Here is a 15,794-nt window from a genome sequence, read left to right as displayed (position 1 = left end):
ATTCAGTTGTCTCCCCTTTACAAACTCTGTCTGGTCTTCATGCACCACCCCCGGGACACAATCCTCGATCCTCGTCGCCAGCACTTTTGCCAGCAGCTTGGCGTCTACATTCAGGAGTGAGATAGGCCTAGATGACCCGCATTGCAGCGGATCTTTATCCCGCTTCAGGATTAGTGATATCGTCACCTCCGACATTGTCGGGGGTAGAGTCCCCCCTTCTCTGGCCTCGTTAAAGGTTCTCGCCCGCAGCGGGGCCAACAAGTCCGCATATTTCCTGTAAAATTCCACCGGGAACCCGTCTGGTCCCGGGGCCTTCCCTGCCTGCATGTTCCCCAGCCCTTTAGTCACCTCATCCACCTCAATTGGCACCCCCAGACCTGCCACCTCCTGCTCCTCCACCCTCGGGAACCTTAGTTGGTCTAGAAACTGTTGCATTCCCTCTTTTCCCTCCGGGGGTTGGGACTTATATAGCCTCTCATAAAAGGTCTTAAACACCTCATTTACCTTCCCTGCTCTCCGCTCCGTAGTTCCCGTTTCATCCCTAACTCCCCCAATTTCCCTCGACGCTATCCTCTTGCGAAGTTGGTGGGCCAGCAGCCGGCTCGCCTTTTCCCCATACTCGTATCTCATTCCGTGCCTTCCTCCACGGTGCCTCTGCCTTTCCTGTGGTCAGCAGTTCAAACACCGTCTGAAGTCTTCGCCTCTCTCTATATAGTCCTTCGTCCGGGGCCTCCGCATATCTTTTATCCACCCTCAAAATCTCCCCCACTAATCTCTCCCTTTCTTTGCCCTCTTGTTTCTCCTTGTAAGCCCTAATGGAGATCAACTCTCCCCTAACCACCGCCTTCAGTGCTTCCCATACTACCCCCACCTGGATCTCACCATCATCATTGGCCTCCAGGTACCTCTCAATACATCCCCGCACCCTTCCACAGACCGCCTCATCCGCCAATAATCCCACATCCAGTCGCCAGAGTGGGCACTGCTCCCTCTCCTCCCCTAATTCCAGCTCCACCCAGTGCGGGGCATGGTCTGATACGGCTATGGCCGAGTACTCCGTTCCTGCCACCTTCGAGATCAGTGCCCTGCTCAAAACAAAGAAATCTATTCGGGAGTATACCTTGTGGACATGGGAGAAAAAGGAGAACTCTTTGGCCAGTGGCCTAGCAAATCTCCACGGATCCACTCCCCCCATTTGCTCCATGAACCCCCTAAGCACCTTGGCCGCTGCCGGCCTTCTTCCGGTACTGGATCTAGACCGGTCTAGCCCTGATTCCAGCACAGTATTGAAATCCCCCCCCATTACCAGGCTTCCCACCTCCAGGTCCGGGATACGTCCCAGCATCCGCTTCATAAATCTCACGTCATCCCAGTTCGGGACATATACATTTACCAGCACGACCTCCTTTCCCTGCAATCTACCACTCACCATCACGTATCTACCCCCGTTATCCACCACTATATTCCTAGCCTCAAACGACACCAGTTTCCCCACCAATATCGCCACCCCCCTATTTTTTGCATCCAACCCGGAGTGGAACACCTGTCCCACTCATCCTTTCCTTAACCTAACCTGATCCGCCACCTTCAGATGCGTCTCCTGAAGCATGACCACATCTGCCTTCATTCTTTTTAAGTGCGCGAACACTCGGGCCCTCTTAATCGGCCCATTTAGGCCTCTCACATTCCACGTGATCAGCCGGATGCCCCCCCCCCCCCCGACTAGCCATCCCCTGTTCTAGGCCAGCCCCCCGTCCGGGTCCCGTGCACCCACCCGTCCCCCAGGCGGCGCCTTCCCGTCCCGACCACCTCTTCTCTTGCCAGCTCCCCTTCGCTCTCAGCAGCAGCAACCCAGTTGATCCACCCCGCCCCTTTAAATCCCCATCTTTCTCCCCCCATGATGCTTCCGAAAGTCAGCTAACTCTAACTGACCCCGGCTTCCCCCGTTCTCTCCTTGACCCCCGTGCGTGGAACTCTCTTCCTTCCTGCGCCTATCTTCCCGCCATCATCTCCATAGCGTGGGAAAAACCCTGCGCTTTCCTGGATCGGCCCCGCCCCCCATGGCGCAGCGCCCCCATTCCCCATCCCCCCTCTCAGTCCCTTTTTCCACCGGCGCCCACATTTCTCAGTGTTCCCCCCATCAAGAGGAGAAAAATTGCCCGTCTATCGTCTCGATACTATAAACCTCCTATTCACCAATTTACACTTCTGTACATCAACCTCGTTGTCTCCCCCCCAACCTCAGTCCCTCAGTTCTAGTCCAGTTTCTCTTCTTGGATGAAGGTCCATGCCTCATCCGACGTTTCAAAGTAGTAGTGCTTGCCCTGGTGCGTGACCCACAATCGCGCCGGCTGCAGCATCCCAAATTTTATTTTCTTCCACTGAAGCACCGCCTTGGCCCTATTAAAGCTCGCCCTCCTTCTCGCCACCTCCGCGCTCCAGTCCTGATACACTCGTCTCACCGCATTCGCCCACCTGCTACTCCTGTCCGTGAAGTGGTGAAATCTCACCACTATCGGCCTTGGTAGTTCTCCAGCCTTTGGTCTTCTCACAAGGACCCGGTGAGCCCCTTCCACCTCCAGGGGGCCCGAGGGGGCCTCAGCTCCCATTAGTGTATGGAGCATCGTGCTCACATAAGCCACAACGTCAGCTCCCTCCATTCCTTCGGGGAGACCTAGAATCCGGAGGTTCTTCCTCCTCGAGCTGTTCTCCAGGACTTCGAGCCTTTCGATACACCTCTTATGTAGCGCCTCATGCGTCTCCATTTTTACCACAAGGCCCTGTAGCTCATCCTCGTTTTCGGCTGCCTTTGCCTTCACCCCACGGAGCTCTATCGCCTGGGCCTTTTGTGTTTCTTTTAGCCCATCGATTGCCAATAACATCGGTGCCTGCACCTCCTTCTTTAGTTCCTCCACACACCGTCGGAGGAATTCCTGCTGGTCCGTGCCCCATGTCGTCTGGGCTCCATCCGCCGCCATCTTGCTTCTTCCTACTCTTCTCGGCCGCTGCTCCAGAGGATCCTTCGCAATCTGGCCACTGCCACTGGTCCTTTCCATACACACCCGGGGGGACACCTTCCTTCGTCACCCCACACTGGGTTTGGTCTGAAAAAATTTCCGTTGGGGCTCCCGAAAAGAGCCCAAAAGTCCGTTAGAACGGGAGCTGCTGAAACGTGCGGCTTAGCAGTGCATCGCTGCAACCGGAAGTCCGCTGAAATCTATGTAAACTACATCACTACCACCATGGACATACCTGGTGCCAATCAATCAATCAAAATTTGTCAGGCATGACCTCCCGCTGACAAAGCCATGCTGACTATTCCTGATCAAACCTTGCCTCTCCAAGTGGAGATAGATTCTCTCCTGAATTTTCTCCGATAGGTTCCCTACCACTGACGCGAGACTCACTGGTACTTAGTTCCCTGGCTTATCTCTACAACCTTTCTTAAATAGTGGGATCATATTAGCTGATCTGCAGTCCTCTAGCACCTACCTCGTCGCCAAAGAGCAATTAAAAATTTGGGTCAGGGCCCCTGCAATCTCACCTCCCACAGCATCCTGGGACACAATTCATCCAGACCTGGAGATTTGTCCACTTTTAAGCCTGCCAACACTTCCAATGCCTTGTCACTCCCTCTGTCGATTCGTTCAAGAACCTCTCAGTCTCTCTCCCTGAGTTCCATGTCTACCTCCTCATTCTCTTGGCTGGAGACAGATGTGAAATAGTTATTCAACACCCAACCAATGTCCTCTAAAGTTTCTCTCCATTTAGATAATAAATTGCCTTTTTATTCCTCTGACCAAAATGGATAACCTCACACTTATGCATGTTAAATTCCATCTCATCAAATGTATTCTGGAAGTCCAAACACATCTACAGTACCCCCATTCTCCGCCTGGCTTGTTACATCTTCCAAGAACTCCAACAAATGAGTCAAACACGATGTACCCTTTACAAAACCACACTGACTCTGATGGATTGCGGTTTGGCTTTCCAAAAGTCCAATTACTACTTCCTCAATAATGGATTCCAACAGTCTCCCAACAACAGGCATCAACTAACTAGTTTCCTACTTTTTGAACAGGAGGGGTTACATTAGACTTTTTCACTAATGCAGTGACATTGTCACTGGGTCAGTGTCTCCCCCCCTGATCTCGATGAGGTTGTTTGCGGAGAGGAGCCGGAAGCGGCGGATAGTGAGAGTGGAGAAAGTCCATAGGGGCTGGTTTAGCACACTGGGCTAAATCGCTGGCTTTTAAAGCAGACCAAGGCAGGCCAGCAGCACGGTTCAATTCCCGTACCAGCCTCCCCGAACAGGCGCCGGAATGTGGCGACTAGGGGCTTTTCACAGTAACTTCATTTGAAGCCTACTTGTGACAATAAGCGATTTTCATTCATTGTTTCACATTCGGCTCTCGGGCAGCACTGAGGATTTGTAAACCCCGCCTCCCAACACCTCACAATGCCAGGGCAATGATTGACGGCAGCTCCTGACCAATAGGGTGAAGGGGTGGATTCGAAAGGCCGGTCAGAATTGTCTGGTCCTCCAGCCAATCGGAGTGAACGAGGAGGCGAGACTGGGCCGAGTGAAGCATGCGCAGTGCGATTAATGGCGGCGTTCTTTCTCGGATCCATAATCCGTAAAGGTGGGAATGGCCGGACCGAGGGAGAGCTCAATTAGGCGCGTCGTTGGACACACTTCTTAAACATGTTATATAAGCCGAAAATCCTGAAAAATAACCAACCGGTATCGGGGGGGACCTGAGCGGGGCCTGCAGCTTTCTCACAGACGAGACTAAATAGCGGCCATCTCTCTAGCGCGCACTAGCGGGGCTGCGCATGCGCAATCGTCAACGTTCTTGGAGCACTAGTATGAATGCGCGCGCGCGCATCCAACATCTCTATTGGGGGCAGGAGTAGCGAACCGCAAGCCACCATCTTTATTGAGGGCAGCAGCGGAGCGCATGCTCAGTCGCCATCATTGTTGAGGGCAATATTTTTGGAATGTTTCACCATGACACACTGTTTCACTCTGAGTTACAAATTCTCATTTATGAGGCAGAACAATGATACATGTCCAGGGCAGTGACAATAATTCGTATTTATTGTGCCTTGACAAAATCAAGCAATTTAACACATCTCAGAGAAACGTTATAAAATAACAATTGACACTGAGCAACATGGGGAGATATTAGCTTTAAAGGAGAATCTTAAGGAGAATCTTCCCGTACCAGCCTCCCCGAACAGGCGCCGGAATGTGGCGACTAGGGGCTTTTCACAGTAACTTCATTTGAAGCCTACTTGTGACAATAAGCGATTTTCATTTTTCATTTCATGATGGAGGAAAGTGAGTGAGAGAGTCGGAGAGTTTGAAGGAGGAAATTCCAGAGCTTGTGGCCCAGTCAAATGACAAAAGGCCAGTAATGGTGGACCGAATAAATCAGGAATGCTGTAGTGGCAGAATTAAATTAGTGCAGAGATCTTGAAGGGTGTGTGAGGAGACTACAGAGATCAGGATGATCACAACTATAGGAAACGAAGAATGGGAAATTTCAACTTTTGGTACTTCTTAAAAGGAAAGTGAACACAGGGGATGGGTAAACAAGACTTGTTTGTATTGTATTTGTTTTATTGTCACATGTCCTGAAATACAGTGAAAAGTATTCTGTGTACAGTCATAAGTTCGGATATGGAGATGCCGGCATTGGACTGGGGTGAGCACAGTAAGAAGTCTTACAACACCAGGTTAAAGGAGGAAGGAGCAGTGCTCTGAAAGCTAGTGATTCTTAACAAACCTGTTGGACTTTAACCTGATGTTGTAAGACTTCTTACTTTGTTGAGATTCATCGCAGACAGCTTTTGAATAAAGTCAAATATCGTTATATGGAAGATAATTCCAAATTATGTGTTGCTTATATTTGACCCCTCTGTGTTTTGGTGTGAAACGTTCTGCAGCCTAAATACCGTTCATGTATAAGAAAGGAGGGGTGACAGCAAATCCGCACTGAGCCTGGATTTCCTCATCTACCCGACTGGCTTTTCCTGTTTCTCCATCATTAAGGTCGCATCTTTCAAAAATGTGGTTGTTAAATCCCTGCCATTTCCTCTAATTCAGTTACAGTATCGTTTGTGTCTGTCTATTGTTATGGGTGAGGTGTTTTCAGAACCCCAAAATGTATCATGGAGTTCAACCAACCTCCCCCTTTAATGTGTTTGTTGCTTTTCCGAGCACACGGCCTGTTCTCCAGGTGTGATATTACAATTATGGACACGTAGTTTTTAACACAAAACAAATGTTTATTCCATGAACTCAACTTAACCTCTTAAATAAACATTGGATCTCTTAACATCCCATACTTCAAAGATAACCCCAAAAATATTACACTAAATAATCCTTCAGTTATCCCTTTCAACATCCATGAGACTTAATACCTTAAAACAGAAACACATCAGGTTAAAGGCTTTACTATTATGAGTTTAAATCACCCAAATGATCCAGAGATAGTCTTTCATGGCAGAGATCACAGCAGATCCAGCTCACTGCAAAACATAGACACACACCCAAGCTCTTTTTCAAATTGAAACTTCAGAGTGGCTGAACTGAGCTCAACTCCACCCACTCTCTGACATCACTGTTTTCTTAAAGGTACATTGCTTAAACATCCATTTCTTAAAGGTACTCTCACATGACAATATGAGCATACATTACAAGTAGATATGTTTTGTAGTGATTAAAATATTAATCTACGTCTACAAAGCCATTCAATTATTTTGTAAACTGAGCAAACTGCCAAGATCCGCACTTTGTTTTTTCATGTATGGAACAATCTATCTGGACTGTATGCAGAACAATACTTTTCACTGTTTCTTGGTACTCGTGACAATAAATCAAACCAAAGAGACAGTTTTGTACTAGTCTTCAAATTGAACAGTGAGCCTTCTTAAACCTATTCATTCATTTATTTTTTAAAATGAATAAATTTAGAGTCCCCAATTCATTTTTTCCAATTAAGGGGCAATTTAGTGTAGCCAATCCACCTACCCTGCACATCTTTGCATTGTGGGGGCGAAACCCACACAAGCACGGGGAGAATGTGCAAACTCCACAAAGACAGTGACCCAGAGCCTGGATCGAACCTGGGAACTCGGCACGTGAGGCATTAGGGCTAAGCCACTGTGCCACCGTGCTGCCCAACCTTATTCATTCATGGGAAGTGGGTGTCACTGACTGGTCCAGCATTTACTGCTCATTCCAATTGCCCTTGAACCGCATGTCTTGCGAGGCTCTTTCAGAGGGCACTTACAAATAAACCACAACATTGCTGTGGATCTGGAATCACGTGTAGGCCAAGCCACGTAAGGAGAGCAGATTTCCTAAAGGACATTAGTGAACCAGATGGGTTTTTACAACAATTATAGAACATAGAATTTACAGTGCAGAAGGAGCCCATTCAGCCCATTGAGTCTGCGCCGGCCCTTTTGGAAAGAGCACCCCACCTAAGCCCACACTCCCACCCTATCCCCATAACCCCACCCAATCCTTTTGGACATAAAGGGCAATTTAGCTTGGCCAATCCACCTGACCTGCATGTTTGGACTGTGGGACGAAACCGGAGCACCCGGAGGAAACCCACGCAGACACGGGGAGAATGTGCAGACTCCGCACAGATAGTGACCCAGTGGCGAATCGAACCTGGGACCCTGGCACTGTGAAGCCACAGTGCTAACCACTGTGCTACCGTGATGCCCGTTGCTGCAGAATAAACTTCACACACAAATCTCCAGGAACAAATAGTGCACCTGTAACCCCTTTATGTATCAGTGACTTCTATTGGATAATTGACATCAAATTAGTATTGAATTGCAAAGTCCATTCCTAACATCTTGTTCGCCAAAGTCTGTAAATCTCCACCCCACACACTCTCCCTCCATTCTCACTCTGCTGTATCTAATACTCACCCTCCCAATTCTCCTGAAGGTGCTGATTCATGTTGATTGACAGATCCAAGCTCAGCTCACTGCTTCCTGACCAGGACACAGAGATTAGAATAGGAGCAAGAGTAGGCCATTCGGCCCACCGAGTCTGCTCAACCATTCAACCTTGGCCGATCTACCTCAACACCATTTCCCACACAATTCATATCCCTCTATCTCTTCAATATCTAGAAACCTATCAATATTTGTCTTGAACATACTTGATGGCAGAGGCTCCACATTCCTCTGGGGTAGAGAATTCCAAAGCTTCACCACATCCTCGAGTGACGAAATCCCTCCTCATCTCAGCTTTCTCTCTATTTTCTACCTGTTCTCCATTACCCTTAACTCCATTGTCAATAAAATATCTGTCAAACTTGTGCTTCAATATATTCAATGACCCCCAGATACAACTGGTCCCTGTGGAAGAGAAATCCAAAGACTAACAACCCTCTGAGGGAAGAGATGACTGGAAATCTATAACGTAGCTGCAGTCTTCTATTACAAGGCGAGAAAAAAAAATTATGTACTTTATTACAGAACGATAAATAATATATCTAATCTGTAACATATAACAACACTAGCCATATTTATGTCCATTATTAATTTACTGTCCCCTGAAATGTCAGCCATCTCCTGGGGAACCCACCCCTTTAATTGTGAACATTAGGAAAGAGACCATCCTTTATTAAAATAAATTTCAAGTGACCAATTATTTTTTTCCAATTAAAATGCAATTTAGCATGACCAATCCACCTACCCTGAACATCTTTGGGTTGTGGAGTTGAGACACACGCAGACACGGGGAGAATGTGCAAACTCCACATGGACAGTGATCCAGGGCCGGGATCGAACACGGGTCCTAGGCGCCGTGAGGCAGCAGTGCTAACCATGGTGCGATCAGAGACCATTCTTTGAGTCAGACAAATAAATGTGTCAACCTGTTAAGGAGATGGGTAGGAGGAGTTGGAAACACTTTGTGGAGCCCCTAACCTGCATGAAAATATTTTTTTCCCAATTAGTGTAGTTCCAGCAATGGCTCAAATCATCAATAAGGACTCTGATCTCTGGCAAGGAAGGAAACCCTGGCAGGTGGGCGGCGAGGATTCACAAACACCCGCTGGAGGCCCCAAACCCCCAATAAGACCCATTGATTTTATTGTCAGTCTGCAGACAGGAGCTGGAGAACTGAACCCAGGCAGAGGAGAGGGAGGGAGAAAACTGGAAGTGGAGGAAAGAAATGGTGCAGATGGTGAGATGGGTTTGGATTTCAGCCCAGGGAGGAGGGAGAGTGTGTGGGAGGGGGAAAAATGTTCCGGAGAAACTAGGATTGTCTGTTCAGAATTTCTACCCTGGATTGACAATGATGGCTTTTGTTTATTTTTAATTTAAAAAATTTAGGTTTACCCAATTTTCTTTCTCCCAATTGAGGCGTAATTTTAGCGAGGCCAATTCACCGACCCTGCACATCTTTTTGGAATGCAGGGCGAGTCCCAAACAGACATGGGGAGAATGTGCAAACTCCATATGGACAGTGACCCGGGGCCAGGATCAAACCCAGATCCTTGGCTGACCACTGAGCCATCCTGCCTGCCCCTAGTGATGACTTTTATAAACTTCTTTTACAGGATATTACAAGGGGAGGATTTACAGATGGAAACTCAAATCAAACTTCACATTAAGATTTAACAGACTCACTCCATTCATCAGGACCTGAATACCATTGGCTTGTGAATGTGGAAGAAGAAATGTTTGTCTGTTCTGTGTGAAGGAAAAGATTTTCTTTTGAAAAAAATTATTTAGAGTACCCAATTTTGTTTTTCCCATTCAGGGGCAATTTAGCGTGACTAATCCACCTACCCTGAACATCTTTGGGTTGTGGAGGTGAGACCCACAGACACGGGGAGAATGTGCAAACTCCACACAGTGACCCAGGGCCGGCATAGATACCAGATCCTCAGCATCACAGGCAATAGTGCTAAACACTACGCCACTGTGCCGCCCCTAGGGTTGTGTTTCTGACATGGGTCTCCGTGTGACTGAACAGAGCCGCACATGGGTTGATATCCATTGAGTTAGTGGGATCTAGAGAGCAGAATTTGTTTGTTTCTTTACTTCTCTGTTGCTCCTCTGATCAGCAATTAGATATCTGGGTCTGTGCAAACCGGGGTAATGGGAGGTCAAGTCCCCAGGACAAAGGGTAATGCAGTATTTTTTCCGGGTATGGGCTTGCACAACATGTTTAGAAAATGTTTCCACCCACCAGCCAGATCCAGCGTTCCCGCGTTCCACAATATTCCTCTTACCCTTTGTGGATCCGAGATAAAAGCGTCCTCCGTCGCCATTGCCCGCACTGCGCATGCTTCAGTCGAGGTCCCACCCATCCTCACTCACTCCGAATGGTTGGAGGACCATCCAGAGCCGCTCGGTCCTCCAATCTTTCTATTGGTCCGGAGCTGCCGTCAATCACTACCAGGCATTGTAATCTGGAGCATGCGCAGTGCGGATCATCTCCAGGGACAGACGTTTGTTTGTCTCATCTTCAGGGGGAAGGAGGCGGATAAGCGGAGGCAGCGTTTGGGGCAGTGGGTGGGAGGGGAGGCTTCACAAACACCCAGTGGAGGCCTCAACACCCCCAATAACAAACTGGCGGCACCGCCTCAACACCCAACATAACGGCAGCTGCCGCTTTCTCCCGGTGCCGGGCCCCAGTGGACAAATGTGGCTTCAGGAAGGAAATGCAGCAATGGATTTGTTCAGGAGAAATTATCTTTAACTCACTTTACTGATCCTGGAGCAGGAACAGGGAATGTGGGGAATTTCTATCCTGCACCCACACTGACGGATTTTGAAAACTCCTTTTACAGTGGGTTAAAAGGGGAGGATTCACAGAGGGGAAAGTCAAACGAAACATCATTAAGAGCAGATCCGATTTATCAGGACCTGGATATTATCGACCTTTGAGTTTAAGCATTGAGTTGTCACCACTGTGTAAAAAGAAAAGTTCTTCCTCACATTCCCTTGTATCTCTTCGCAAAATCTCAAATCCATGTCCCATAAACCTTTTGTGGGAACAGCTTTTCTTTATCTATCTCATCTAATCTATTAGAAACGCGTACACCTCAATCAAATCTCCCCTCAATGTACTTCAACCGAAGAGAACTCTAGTTTCTCCAACATTGCAACTATAATCCCTCATTCCTGGAATCATTCTGGTAAATCTCCTCTGCACCCTCTCCAGGACCCTCCCATCCTGCATACTGTGTGGTTAACACTGGTTTGCATAGATCCAGATGTTCTGTCTTCCTGTCCATGATGTCATCAAGCACCAACAACTGCGCAGTGACATCACCCCCACGCCCCGGTACTTCCTCAACTGGGAGATTTTTCTCTGACTCCAGAGCTTCTGATATCTTTCCAGCTGCAGGCTCCAGCACGAGTTTAAAACTGAAAACAGTGACATTGTTCTAATGGTGAGTATTTTTGTCCATTCCTCTACAATTTAGAACGTTTAGTGCTGTGCCCTGTTCTCTGTGAGTTTTCATAGCTCTGGGGCTGGTGTGACTCCTTTACTGTGTATCTGAATCCATGTTCATCAATTGCTCAGATTCACCTCTGCCCTCCCTCATCAGCTCTCTGTCATTGTCCAACTTCCTTGGTCTCTAATAATGAGTGTAATTTAGCTGTGTTCAGTATTTTACTGTTACTTTTCCCAACTGGGTCTAAATGAGTTGTCCACCGCTTTCTGTCCCCTGACCATGTGCCACTGATTTACCAGCTTCATCCCCACAGTATCTTTCACAGTCAGCAATTGTTTTCCCTGTGCTAATATCCATTTATATTCCACTTCTGAGCTTTTATTCCCTGTAATTCATTCTGTACATCCGGAAATGTTAACTCTTTCTCCACAGTTACTGCTTTGTCTGTGGAATATTTTCAGAATGTTCTCAGTTTATTTCAGATTTCCAGAAGCTGCAGTATTTTGATTTTATTGAAGTCAGGACGGTGTGTGACTTTGAGCGGTCTTTGCCACAGTTCCCACAGCACAGTGTGGATGCACTGGTGTGTCTGCAGATCGGATGAAGTAGTGAATGGAGCTGTAACTCATGGTGTTCCACAGGGATCAGTACAGGGACCTCTGCTGTTTGTAATGTATATAAATGATTTGGAAGAAAATGTAGCAGGTCTGATTAGCAAGTTTGCGGATGATACGAAGATTGCAGATAGTGATGAAAATTGTCATAGAATACAACAGGATATAGGTAGGCAGCAAAATTGGGTGGAGAAATGGCAAGTGGAATTTAACTCGGACAAATTGGAAAGCACAACTGCTTCACAGCTCCAGGGTCCCAGGTTCGATTCCGGCTTAGATCACTGTCTGTGCAGAGTCTGCACATCCTCCCAGTGTATGCGTGGGTTTCCTCCGGGTGCTCCAGTTTCCTCCCACAGTCCAAAGATGTGCAGGTTAGGTGGATTGGCCATGATAAATTGCCCTTAGTGTCCAAAATTGCCCTTAGTGTTGGGTGCAGGTGTTGACCTTGGGTAGGGTGCTCTTTCCAAGAGCCGATGCAGACTCTATTGGCCGAATTGCCTCCTTCTGCACTGTAAATTCTACGATAAAATGTGAGGTGATGCGTTTTGGGAGATCCAATTCAGGTGGAAGCTGTAACATAAATTGCAGAACCATCAGGAGCATAGAGACACAGAGAGATCTGGGTGTGCAGGCCCACAGATCCTTAAAAGTGGCAGCACAGATGGAAATGGTGGTGAAGAAAGCATATGGCATGCTTGCCTTCATAGGACCAGGTATCGAATATAAAAGCTCAAAAATTATGATCCAGTTACATAGAACATTGTGTGGGCCACATTTGGAATACTGTGTCCAATTCTGGTCACCGCACTACCAGAAGGACGTGGAGGCTTTGGAGAGAGTTCAGAAAAGGTTTACTGGGATGTTGCCTGGTGTGGAGGGTACGAGCTATGAGAGAGATTGAATAAACTGGGATTGTTCTCCCTAGAGAGACGGAGGCTGAGGGGCGACCTGATAAAAGTTTATAAAATTAAACAATTTTATTGTTTAAACAATTGCACACTTTTTCCCATGGCGGAATTGAAAATTACAAGGGGGCATAAGTTCAAGATGAGAGGGGGTGGGTTCAGCGGAGATGTGCGGGGGAAGTTTTTTACACAAAGGGTGGTGGTGGCCTGGAATGCGCTGCCAAGTGAGATGGTTGAGGCAGATACGTTAGCAACTTTTCATAGAATTTACAGTGCAGAAGGAGGCCATTCAGCCCATCAGGTCTGCACTGGCTCTTGGAAAGAGCACCCTACCCAAGGTCCACGCCTCCACCTTACCCCCATAACCCAGTAAACCCACCCAACACTAAGGGCAATTTTGGACACTATGGGCAATTTAGCATGGCCAATCCACCTAACCCGCACATCTTTGGACTGTGGGAGGAAACCCATGCACACACGGCGAGAATGTGCAGACTCCGCACAGACAGTGGCCCAAGCCGGGAATCGAACCTGGGACCCTGGAGCTGTGAAGCAATTGTGATATCCACAATGCTACCGTGCTGCCCCGAACATCTGGGGCTTTTAAGACATCTGGATAGGCACATGAACAGACGGGGTATAGAAGAATACAGGTGGTTGGTCTAGATAGGACATGTGATCGGCGCAGGCTTGGAGGGCCGAAGGGCCTGTTCCTGTGCTGTATTGTTCTTTGTTCTTTCCCACACTCGGAGCAGATGGATAGTCTCTCTCCAGTGTGACTGTGCTGATGTGCTGTGAGATCAGATGATCACCTGAATCCAGTCCCACAGTTCAAGCATCTGAACGGTCTCTCATCAGTGTGAACACATTGATGAGTGCATCAGGTCTTGGGAACTTTTATAGAACTTCCTACAGTCTGAACATTGTAAAGGTCTCTCGTCAGTGTGAACCTGTTGGTGTCTTGTTAGATTGAATGTGTGACAAAATCCCTTCCCACACTTGGAGCAGGTGAATATCTTTCTCCAGTGTGAACTTGTTGGTGTGTCAGCAGGTGGGATAAACAAGTAAACCCCTTCTCACACTCGGAGCAAGTGAACAGCCTCTCCCCAGTGTGAACTTGCTGGTGTTTAATCAGGTCAGATGATTGCCTGAATCCAGTCCCATAAGGCAAGCACCTGAACGGTCTCTCGTCAGTGTGAACATGTTGATGGGACATCAGTTCCTGGGAACTTTTAAAGCACTTTCCACAATCTGCACGTTTAAAACATCTCACATCAGTGTGTCAGCAGGTTGGACGAGTGAGCAAATCCCCTCCCACATTTGGAGCAGCTGAACGGTCTCTTCCCAGTGTGAACTCACTGGTGGGTCAGTAGGTGGGATGAGGTAGTGAATCCCTTCCCACACTTAAAGCAGGTGAAGTGTCCAATGTGACTGCCCTGATGAACCTCCAGCTCTGACAGGTAACTGAATCCTTCCACACAGCCCCCAAATATCTGTAGATTCTTCCTGGTGTGACAGTATTTATGTCTCGACAGGTCAGATAGTCGGCTGACTTCTCTTCCACACACATAACACAGAAACAGTTTCTGCTCACTGTGAACGGTGCTTTTTCCTTCCATGTCCAAAATACAATGATATATTAGGCGCCTCTGTCACATCCTGATGTGATGTTTGGTTTGGGTTTCAAGACTGGAGAGTTCCTCTTCTGATAACCTGTGAAATTGTGTTTAGACAAAAAAAAAAGTGAGTGAGAGAGAACCCACAAGAACATAAAGGCAGGTTGTGAATTGAGCTGAATGAATCTGGTCATTTGTGGGGCCGGCTCTGGGAAAAACTAAGCATGAAAACTGCTGGATTGTCATAAAACCCAACTGGTTCCCCCAATGTCCCGAAGGTTGTGCTGTTAGGTACTTTGGACATTCTGAATTCTCCCTCTGTGTACCCGAACAGATGCTGGAATGTGGCGACTTGGGGCTTTTCACAGTAGGTTCATTGTAGTGTTAATGTAAGCCTACTTATGACAATAAAGATTATTACTATTAATGTCCTTCAGGGAAAAGGAACCTGCCAACTGGTCTGGGCCAAAAGCTCTGGACACTGTGGGTGCAGAGGGATGAAGGAGAGGGATTTCATGTATCTAAAACTCAACCAAAATGTTAATGCCCAAACACTCAACCTCCATACCTCGAAACACCCGGGTAGCAGCTGTATGTGAACACCATCACATACAACTGCTCAAAGTTCCCCATAAAGTCACACACGGTCCTGACTTTAATAAAAACAAAATACTGCAGCTGCTTGAAATCTGAAATAAAACGAGGACATTCTAGAAATATTACACAGGCCAAGCAATAACTGTGGAGAAAGAGTTAACAATTCAGAATGTACAGAATGAATTACAGGGAATAAAAGCGGTGCAAAATGTGATGGTCAATATAAACTCATAAGTGGAATAGAAATGGATATTAGCACAGGGAAAACAATTATTAACTGTGAAAGATAGTGGGGATAAAGCTGGTAAATCAGCAGCATATGGTCAAGGGACAGACAGCGGTGGACACCAAACTTAGACACAGTTGGGAAAAGTAACAGGAAAATACTGAACACAGCTAAAATACACTCATTATTAGAGACAGAGTTATTAGAGATAGTGGAGTTAGACAATGACAGAGAGCTGGTCAGGGAGGGCAGAGGTGAATCTGAGCAACTGATGAACATGGATTCAGATTCTTGTTAAAGGTCACACCAGCCCCAGAACCATGAAACCTCTGACAGAGACCAGGGCACAACACCAAAGACTCTAAATTGTAGAGGAATGGACG

General features: G+C 47.3%; 1 protein-coding gene across 1 annotated transcript in view; it reads right to left on the bottom strand.

Moving 5' to 3' along the window:
• Window positions 1-15,794, bottom strand: part of LOC140418237 (uncharacterized) — a 148,694-nt gene that overhangs the window by 58,138 nt on the left and 74,762 nt on the right. The gene's annotated exons all lie outside the window — the stretch shown is intronic.

The sequence above is a fragment of the Scyliorhinus torazame genome, chromosome 5 (assembly GCF_047496885.1).
Source record: "Scyliorhinus torazame isolate Kashiwa2021f chromosome 5, sScyTor2.1, whole genome shotgun sequence".
Classification (NCBI taxonomy): Eukaryota; Metazoa; Chordata; class Chondrichthyes; order Carcharhiniformes; family Scyliorhinidae; genus Scyliorhinus; species Scyliorhinus torazame.
The sequence above is the reverse complement of the archived record's forward strand: the minus strand, read 5'-3'. Positions and strand labels throughout refer to the sequence as shown.